The 9,023-nt window shown below is 49.3% G+C and overlaps 1 long non-coding RNA gene across 1 annotated transcript; it reads left to right on the forward strand.

The window, feature by feature from the left end:
* The first annotated feature begins 6,719 nt into the window (after positions 1-6,719).
* LOC135443189 (uncharacterized) lies at positions 6,720-8,827 on the forward strand. Its single transcript, XR_010438868.1, has 3 exons — positions 6,720-6,888; positions 7,004-7,242; positions 7,342-8,827. It is a non-coding gene; the product is annotated as an uncharacterized LOC135443189 (long non-coding RNA).
* Positions 8,828-9,023: the final 196 nt, after the last annotated feature.

Consider the following 9,023-nt stretch of genomic DNA (forward strand, 5'->3'; position numbering starts at 1 on the left):
CAATAAACTGTAGGTAGTCACCCATTACAAAGGGATAGTTTTTTCCTGCCGCGTGTAAACCGGCCGGGACCAAGTCGGAGATGAAAACATCAGCAAAATTCCGTGCTGTTCCAAACACGGCTGTCCACGCTGCTTCCATTCCAAGATCATCCATGCCCTCTGTCTCCTTGCTTGCAGGGCACAGTCCAGCCAGGAGACATTGCCTGTCAGGATTAGCGCTCCTGCCCTCCCAGAGGCTGCAAGCAAACCACTTTCCGGGCACAGGAATGAAAGAGAGGCAGGAAAAAATCATCCTCGGCAGCGGTTTAAGGTAAGGCGCCCTGTTTTCCTAATTGGTGACTGTTCCCATCCTATGCCTACAGCTGACTGGAGAGATTGGAGCAGACTGTAAGCAGTTTCAGGCCTTGGTCGGAGTAAATTTGTAGGGAACAGTAATCGCTCCCTCTTTCTTTTTTTCTTTTTCTTTTCCTGTAACAAACTGAACCAATCCAGCAGGTCGGCAAAAAGTTGTCAAGAGTCTGAGGAAGAGGGTGTGAATCCCTTAAGGCTGCTATTGTCATTGAACTCTCCGTGGTGTGAAACCACAGCCTGAGGTGCTGAGATCCTACCAAGAGCAACTGAGGCTGAGGAACCAATTCCCTTGTGCCAGCTTTTTTATTGGAGTGAGCAGCTGGAGATGGAAACATCTTCAACCAGTACAGCAAGATCCACCACAACCCGTCTGTCAGAGCCCTAAGCCCTGTCTGCCTGTGAGTTTCTTAGCCATAAGGGCCCAAATACTCTCTGCCATCATACCTAGGTTTCTTCTGTCACACATAATTGTAGCTCAGAGGTCCTGAATAATTGCATTGCTATTTGGGCTGGTCCAGCCCCCAAAAATAATCTTAATAAGGTTACTCTTAACCAGCCACATGAATCCCTTTCAGTTCTCAGTGCAGGCTCAGTCATGCTGCAATACAGTGGAGGAGGCCAGTCACTGTGGGGCTAATTTAGTTTAAAATGCAGCCGGCCCATTTATGGGACAATTTTTTGTTCGTGCTCTAAATTCTTATGCACAATCAACAGCCTGTAAACCTGGCCAAAGGAACACATTAGGTGCTGCCCATTAGTGCAGGCATTTGGGGCTTACAGCCCTTAGAAGTAGCGTTTGTGCTGTGCTCCTTTACAAGTGGGATGTATCCCCTATTTAGTCAATGGGCCCTGTCATAGGGGAAAAGCACAGAAACTCTTTTCCTGCGCTGCAAATCAATTTCCTCTGCTCCCAGGATGAGTTTGACCTCACACTCACCCAGTAGCTTTTGTGACCAACACTGTTGGCCTTGCAAAATAAAGGAGCACCACTTTCTCTGTGAGGGGAGAGCAGAAAATTGAGGTAAGCGAAGGAGTATCACCCTACTGGTTGTGCTGCCAGGAGCAGGATTCCCAGGAACATGGGGAAAGACTTTTACTCTTGGGAAGGCTCCACATAAGCTCTAAACTGTTACCAAAGCTCAGGTTCCTTAGTGGGTCTAAAAGAAGATTAAATAGTAGCTTGTTCTTAGGTTTTGAAAAGCAGCCCACAGCATGCAAGACCATGCACACCAATATCCAGCAGGGGAACAGGCAGCAAGGCAGATGACCCAAGTCCTAACACAGGACAAGTCCCCTGAATTAAGCAATGCCTTAATTGTTTTCTTCAGGGTTATTTTTAGGCTGGCTACCTGAATTCAGCAGAGTGCCTCACCAAAAACTTTAGTGGGGCAACTTAATACTGCATGAAGGAAGGGTAGAAACAAAAACAGAAATGAGGGGGGGAAGCAGGTGGGAGAAATCTTTTGGCATAATTTCCCGTGGTGTGGTTGCCTTAGGGAGCAGATTTACCTCTGACAAGGAAGGTTACAGTGGAAGAGATGGTGAAAGGAGTAATAAGCTCTCCAGGTGGGAAATGAAGGCAGGGTAACCACCCACCCATAAATTTAGCCAGGGTAGGCCTACATCTGCATTGCCTACAGCTGGGGCCATCTGTCTGAAGGCAGGCACGGTGTCAGGAAAGGAGGGCCTTTTCCAGGTTAGCCAGGTTGAGTGTGAAGCAGGTGATGCTGACTCTGGGGCAAGTGATAGCCTGCCTGTGTTTGCATGCCATATTTTTTCCAGTGACACTTTGCAGAGTGTGTGTTTTTATGTTTTCTAAATAGCCCCAAATAAACACCACACCCCTCAGACATGCCCATTTCTTACTTGTTTTGAAATAAAGACTGACAGCTGGAAGGCAGGAAAGGGGACAAAGACTTATGAGACTCATTTCTGCAGAGCCCATTTGTACCAGGACCTCCAACAGAGTAAATCTTGCCAGAACTCAGGCTGGCTGGATTCCTTCCTCTATGTCCAGCTGCCTACCACATCCCTGTTACCCTTAGGCCAGTCACTTCATTCCTCTGTATCACAGTTGTTTTGAAGATATGGAATGAGTAAATAATGGTAACTACCTCACAGAAAAAAATGTTTACGATATTTACAATTCATCTTAGGATTTTCCTAAATTTTGGTGTCAAATTTCCTCTACCTCTGCCTTCACCTTTGAACAAAAATTGGTTGTAGTGCAACCCTGATGCAGAGATATAGACAAGTATTTTGCATGTGTTGCCCATCTAGTTTGTAAATCTGACACTTTGAAAGGTTAAGATACATCTTATACTTTTTTCTTTCAACCTGTGGTCTTTAAGGCTCTTTCCAGTCTGGACCTCAGACATACTGGGAGATAAAGGGATGTAGAAAAGCAAATGATAAATGTCCTGACTCCAGGAAGTGGTGTTCTAAGGACATTAGTCACTTTGGATAAAGTTGCCAAAGAAGGCAATTCCAACAATCCTCCAGCATCTAAAGGAGGAGAGGTAAGGAGTGGAAATGGCACAGCTCAAATAGAGTCAGACCACTGGGTAACATTGGCAGAGCTCTCCTAGTTTCGAGTGCAGTGTTTCTGCTGCTGGGTTAAAGGGAGAAAACCTCGGGGTTGTTCTTCAGCTGAATTTCCCGAAAAGAAGACACACAGGGGCGCCAAAGTCTTAGGAAAAGAAACCCAAGCTTTAGGCTTTTTCCTTTTTATCGCTTCTGTCTGGCAAGCTCCTCAGCCGGTGCAGTGGGAGGGCTTCGCTCCCTCTCAGCGTTAAGGGAGCAGCTCATCATCCCAAGGATGATTTCACCTGCAGACGCTCCGGGGCTCCGCAATCGCTTACCCTTGCGCGGTGTAAACAGGCTGCTGCTGCTGCTAACTCTGTGCCTCTCTCAGGCTGTCCTGGGGAGAGGTGGGATGTGCCCTGGTGTGTGTGGGGTGGCTCTGATTCCCGTGGGAGGCTGGAGCATCTCTTCGTCCTTCTGGCACGGCCCTTGCAAGCATGGCCTCAGATTTGCTCTGGACAAAGTTCCCAGATGAATTTGGAAAACTGCCATTGTAGCAGTATAGGAATACCACGCTTTGGAGAATAAAAAGTTTGTTTGTCCAGGGTCCGAGTGTTTGTGTTCCTGGGTGTGAAGATGACGGTCTGAACCTCTGTCTGGTCAGTTTGTCCCCATGAGCTGAGCCTGGTGTGGTGGTGCCTGCAGCTTGGAGTGGACACCAAGGTGAAAATCCAGGACAGCTGTAATGTGGGTGCTCGTCAGCCATAAGCTCCAACCCCGCCCTCGCTTCCCTTTGCCAGAGGGAGGAGGCTGGTGCAAGAGCTGTTTCATCAGCCCTGGCTGCAAGGGCATTGTCCATGTAGCGGGTTGGTATTCCTCCAATGGCCATGTGGAACGATTACACCAGATCATCCAGTGCACAGCCTGCTCTTTCACTCACCTCCACATGTTTTACTCCATAGTTCTCAGGCAGGCGGGACATTTTGTGTGGAACACCACATAAACCCAACTGAGCCAAGCAAACTATAACCATAGCATAAGCTGCCATGGGGAAAAAAAAAAAAAAAAACCATGTTGTTCAGTGGTTTTGTTTTGTCTTGCTCTCCACTGAGTGATATATCTTAGTGACAAGTTGCTGTAGCCACACAGCAATTCTTTTAATACCATGAAGTGTCGTGGGGTGTAGACATGTCCTAGGACAATGGCTAGAGCTAATGTTAAAGGCTAAATGTATTGCAGCTGCATACAAGCTGGGCTAGATTAAGCACTAGAGCTCTGGAAGTTTCTTGTAAAAAAAAAATCGCTTAAGAGATTTTTTTGTGCAGAATAATTTTGCTTTGGATGTCAGAGCCTCCAACAGTCATTTTCCAGTAATATGTCTTATTGTAATTATTTGACACTTTAAAATATATGCCTGGCAGACAGCAGTTCCAATGTTAGCATAGAAATATCAAAGTAGATTGTATTAAAACTCTGCTGTGGGAAATACCAGGCTTTGTTTTCTAAACATGTCTTATTAGGGTGTTTTATTCAATGCACTGAAAATGAAATTCTACTTCCATTATGTCATGTCATGCCAGGATGGATGCAACACCCAAGTCTTATTGGAAAAGCTGAGAGTTTCAAACGTGAATGCCCAAGCTTAGCCTCCAAAGAGTAGTAGAGTAGCTGATTTCCAGCCAACAGACTGGAAATGGCCTGCTTTATGGAGTTTCCAGTTGCCTGCTCCTCCACATAGCTTTCCGGGCTACGGGACATGTTCTGGTGGTTAGTTCCATCCCTCTTCTTAGTTTCCTTTCCTTCCCTTGATCTCGAGCAAACCAGCTGCAAGACCTTGGGGAAATTCCTTATCTTCACCTTGCATCAGTTTACTTATCTGTAAAACAGATAAACTAATAACACTGCACTTCTCGAGGGTTTGTTGAAGCTTATTACACAGCAGTGAGTGCTGTAAGAGGGAAGTCATTACAAAAATGACAGTGCTAATATGACATGGAGGTAACACAAAGGAGCCCCACTCTGCTCCATGCAAGTCAGGGGAGCTCTGTTATTTGCTTTAGCAGAACCAGGGATTTGGCCTATGCTTAAATGACTTGCACTTGTTTTTCTTCTTGAATGCTAATTTAGAGTTAAGAAATAGCATTACAAGAAAAGCTCATTCCTGCCTATGTGTAAATATTTAGCAGCTGAATAGGCATAATTTAGCAGGGCACAGTTTCTGCTTCTCCAGTTTTCAAGGATGTCATTCTAAGCTGCTACAGATCAGAAGATACACTGAAATTACCAGATCAAAATCCTTCCCATATAAGTGTACACATACAGAATTTATTTTACCGGGCAATTAAATGTGTAAGATAAATATCCCTGGGGGAGGAGGGCTGTTTGAGGTTTTATAGCATATCTTATTATGGGCTCAGTTTCGAAATCTTAATCCAAGCAAAACTCCTCATGTGGAGACTTAATGCTGGAGTGTAACTGTGTTCTGTACTCAGGATATGTGCAGTTGCATCAGTGGATTTTAGGGCAAGGGGGTAGCAAAGGCAGTGAAGCTTTGGCTAGAGAAAAGCAGCCCTTCCTGGAACATTTATAATTAGCAATAACCCTTTCATCAAACATGACGTGTTGAAGGACCTTAGTCAGCATATCCTTTTCTGGATTTCATCTGACAGTATTATTGATCAAAAATTGAAAATAAGTGTAAAATAGAACTTATTTGTAATTATTTAGGGGTGGCATGATCAGTAAAACTGCAGTCTACTGCAGCTATGAGGTTGTTGGCAAAATAGTTGCCTGTGTTTCAAATGCAAAAGCTTTTTGAAGGACACGTGAGCAGCCAGAATTGCCCAGAAAATACTCCAATTTTATATCCAAGCTGCAAATGCAATTTTTTTTTTCTTAAAACTGGTGGATTTTGTCTGTTTAGAAAATGAAATGTACAACAGAAGAAAGCATCCAAGTTGGAGTGAACAAATAATAAGATCTTGACCTGAATCTAGTGGATAGAATTATTTTTCTAAAGACAGAAGTGTTCAGTATCTCTAGCATGAATTCATTGTGCTTTGCAAGGGAAAAAAAAAAAAAACAACAAACCAAACCTCACCACATTTGTGCTTGAGACCATACAACTACTCCCTGGGGAATCCAAAAAAGACGAAGCCTGGAGTTTTACCCCACCGATGCTTTACTCATAGGGATAATCTTTTTAGGAGCTCGTTTTCTGGACCTGGCAATGGCAGTAGCTAACCCCTAAGGGCCTAGGTTGAGAAAGGTGTCTGGTGAAGCAGAATGTGCCGGTTACCTTTCCCTACGAGGTCCAGAGCATGGGAATTTGCACCATGCGGTTGCCCATGCAAACACCGGCCAGTCGTCCGTAGCTGGATTGCATTGGCACCGCAGTGTGTGCTCAGAATTAACTCCTGATCACTTGCCGGTTTTGCTTGTTTAGTTGGTTTAGTGCAGTTGGTTTAGCAAATAAATATTAAAGGAGCAGGTGAGATCCACGTGCTCCTTGGAAAAAACTTCGCTTCCCCGCCCTTCAAAAAAAAAAAAGTTTTCAGCTGGCTTCCAAAAAATTGCGCTCCAACACCTCTCCCACACCGTCACTTGGAATTGAAAAAAAGTTGCTATTTGTATGCATTTTAAAGTATTTATTTGCTGATTTCCAAACTGATCAGCCTCCTGACAGCGCTCTGGGGATTCACACCCCGGGCCGGGGGCAGAGCGGGTCTCGGAAGGGGTGTGGGGTGTGAGGGGGGATGGCAGAGACGCGCCGAAAAGTCCCACAGTGCCGTGACTCGGGGACACAGCATCCTCATCCTCCTCCTCCTCTGCAGAGGCTGCGCAGGGGACACGGCTCCGCGTCCTGTCCAGGCGGGACGTCCCTCATGCCCCTCCAGAGCTCCAGAGCGTATCCCAGAGCAAAGCCGCGACGGGGGGAGCCGGAGGAGGGAGGGCAGGGAAAGGCACTTGGTTTCCTGAGGTCCCGGGAGCAGCTGAAGCGACCTGTTGCACTCGGTGAGCTTCTCAACTCTGCTAGACTGAATAGCTGGGAGACTGAACAGTGGGCAAGGCGGTCACATACGGATTTCTTCTCTTATCCTTTCTTTTCTCTCCTTTGCAACATCCCAAGCCGCTCGTCGGAAGGGCTCTCCCGGATCCACTGGCCGCAGGGTTGAGGCTGCTCTGCTCGGGGACCCGTCTCCCCCACAGCAGGGCATAAAAACAAGACACAAACCCCAAATCAACAGAGGAAAAACCTCCCCGCTAACATCCGAGACACAGCACCTCCCCTTCTCCGGCACCGGCCTCCCGAAAGTAATTGAATCGTGTTGGACAGCAAAGTGCGAGTGAAAAAGGGGGGGAGTATCGGTATTTTTTTTCTCCTTTTTTTGTCTTTGTTTTGTACTGTTTGGGGTGTTTCTATGTCCTGCTGGGTTTTGCCTCGTTCTTTTTGCCCCTCTCTTGCAGTAAGGAGAGCCCGGGAAGACACCGAGGACAGCGAAGGCAGCCCTCATCCCGGGAGCAGCGGCCATGGCGAGGTGCACCCACACCAACCTGAATCTCTCCTTTCTCCTCCGAAAACACCGGCTCCGGGAGCTCAGCCTGGACAGAGGACGGGGTGGGGGATGCTCCTCCCGACCCCGCCGGGGAGCGAGCCCAGCCCGCAGCCGCGCATCCTCCGCGGGGCGTCTGTCTGTCTGTCCGTGTCCCTCACGGAGCGGAGCGGAGCGCCGCCTCTGCCGGCCCTGGGGCCGCCCGAGCTGCAAGTGGCCCCACGGGCGCAGGCCGGCCACTGCCAAAAATTACTTTAGAGAAAGCAAAAAACAAACAAAAAAAAGCTATTTATGTGTCAGTGAGCCGGCGGAAATCAGCCGCGTTGAGCTTCTCCCCAGCCGGGCGGCGCTGGGGCAGGGAGAACTGGAAAGCAACAGTGAGAAGGATAACCAAGCCTGAACTCCCCGCAGAGAATCAGAAGCCCGATTTATCTAAAGGTTCTTGCGGCTCGCCTTGCGGGCCGGCAGGGTGGGGACACTCAGGGGTGAGCTCGGTAACTCAGACCGGCCGGGGAACCCCGACACCGGGAAGGTGAATCACCCCCAGGACCGTCTCTTCCCTACTTTCTCGTTGGGAAGAGGTCCTTGGCTATGGGGTTTATAGCCATGAGAAAGCTGCCGGTGGAGGGAAAGGGAGGCGGGCAGGGCTTTGCCCCATGTGCTGCCCGCGCTGTGACACACGGGGAGGGACCCGGCGCGTCCATCGGAAACAATTGCGGGCGCGCAGAGCTCCGCGATGACTCCCTCGGAGCCACCTGCCAGAGCCACTGCCGAGCTGTGAACCAGACGGTGTGACACAGAGGAGCGGGGACATGTCTGAGGGCTAGAAGACAGTTTTGTCTGAGGAGAGGAGGTGCCTCAGCTCCAGCTTCCCTTTGCACAGGGAGGAGGCAGGCGGCAGGGTGAGACACAGCTGGCACCTCAGGGATGGCAGCAGCTCAGGGTGCGGCGATTCCTGTCCCCTGCAAGGGCCGGGTGTGCCCTCAAGGCTGCCAGGGAAAGGCGTCCTCTAAACACCCGGGCCAGGGAAGTCGAATTCACCCCCGAAGTGCTGTCACCAAATGCCCCGGGAAGGGGAAAAGGAGCGTCCCACAACACCGGGCTCTGCTGCGCCCCCAGCCCATGCCCTCTTCCCCTAGGCTAAAAAAAAGAACAGGGCTGAGCCCGGTGCGAGTCAGGGCTGCCCACAGCCCCGAGAGCCTGGCTCACGCCCCGCCGGCCGGCTGTGCTCGGGCCGCCTCGCTGCCAAGCGCCGCGGGGCACAGCCGGGCTGCGGGTCCGGAGCCCGGAGATTTAACCCCTTGTGGGGAGCGATGGAGTTCGGCAGAAGGGAGAGATCCTACGGGAGAAGTGTGGCACCCAACTTTCGCGGAAGGCCAACTTTAAATCGAATTAATTCCCCACCCCTCTCGGCAAAGTAGTAATAAAAGCTGGCATTTTAAATAATCGTTAATGGGGCCAAAATTGCTGCCTCCTGGAGAGAACTCGAGGGGGCAGGGCGAGCAGCAAGCGGGGAAAGGAGAGGCGGCAGGGTTCCGGAGCCTCGAAATCTCTGCTCATCTTTCCCATCGCTTTCCCGTTTTGCACGGGGCCGCG

The sequence above is a fragment of the Zonotrichia leucophrys genome, chromosome 2 (genome assembly GCF_028769735.1).
Source record: "Zonotrichia leucophrys gambelii isolate GWCS_2022_RI chromosome 2, RI_Zleu_2.0, whole genome shotgun sequence".
Lineage (NCBI taxonomy): Eukaryota > Metazoa > Chordata > Aves > Passeriformes > Passerellidae > Zonotrichia > Zonotrichia leucophrys.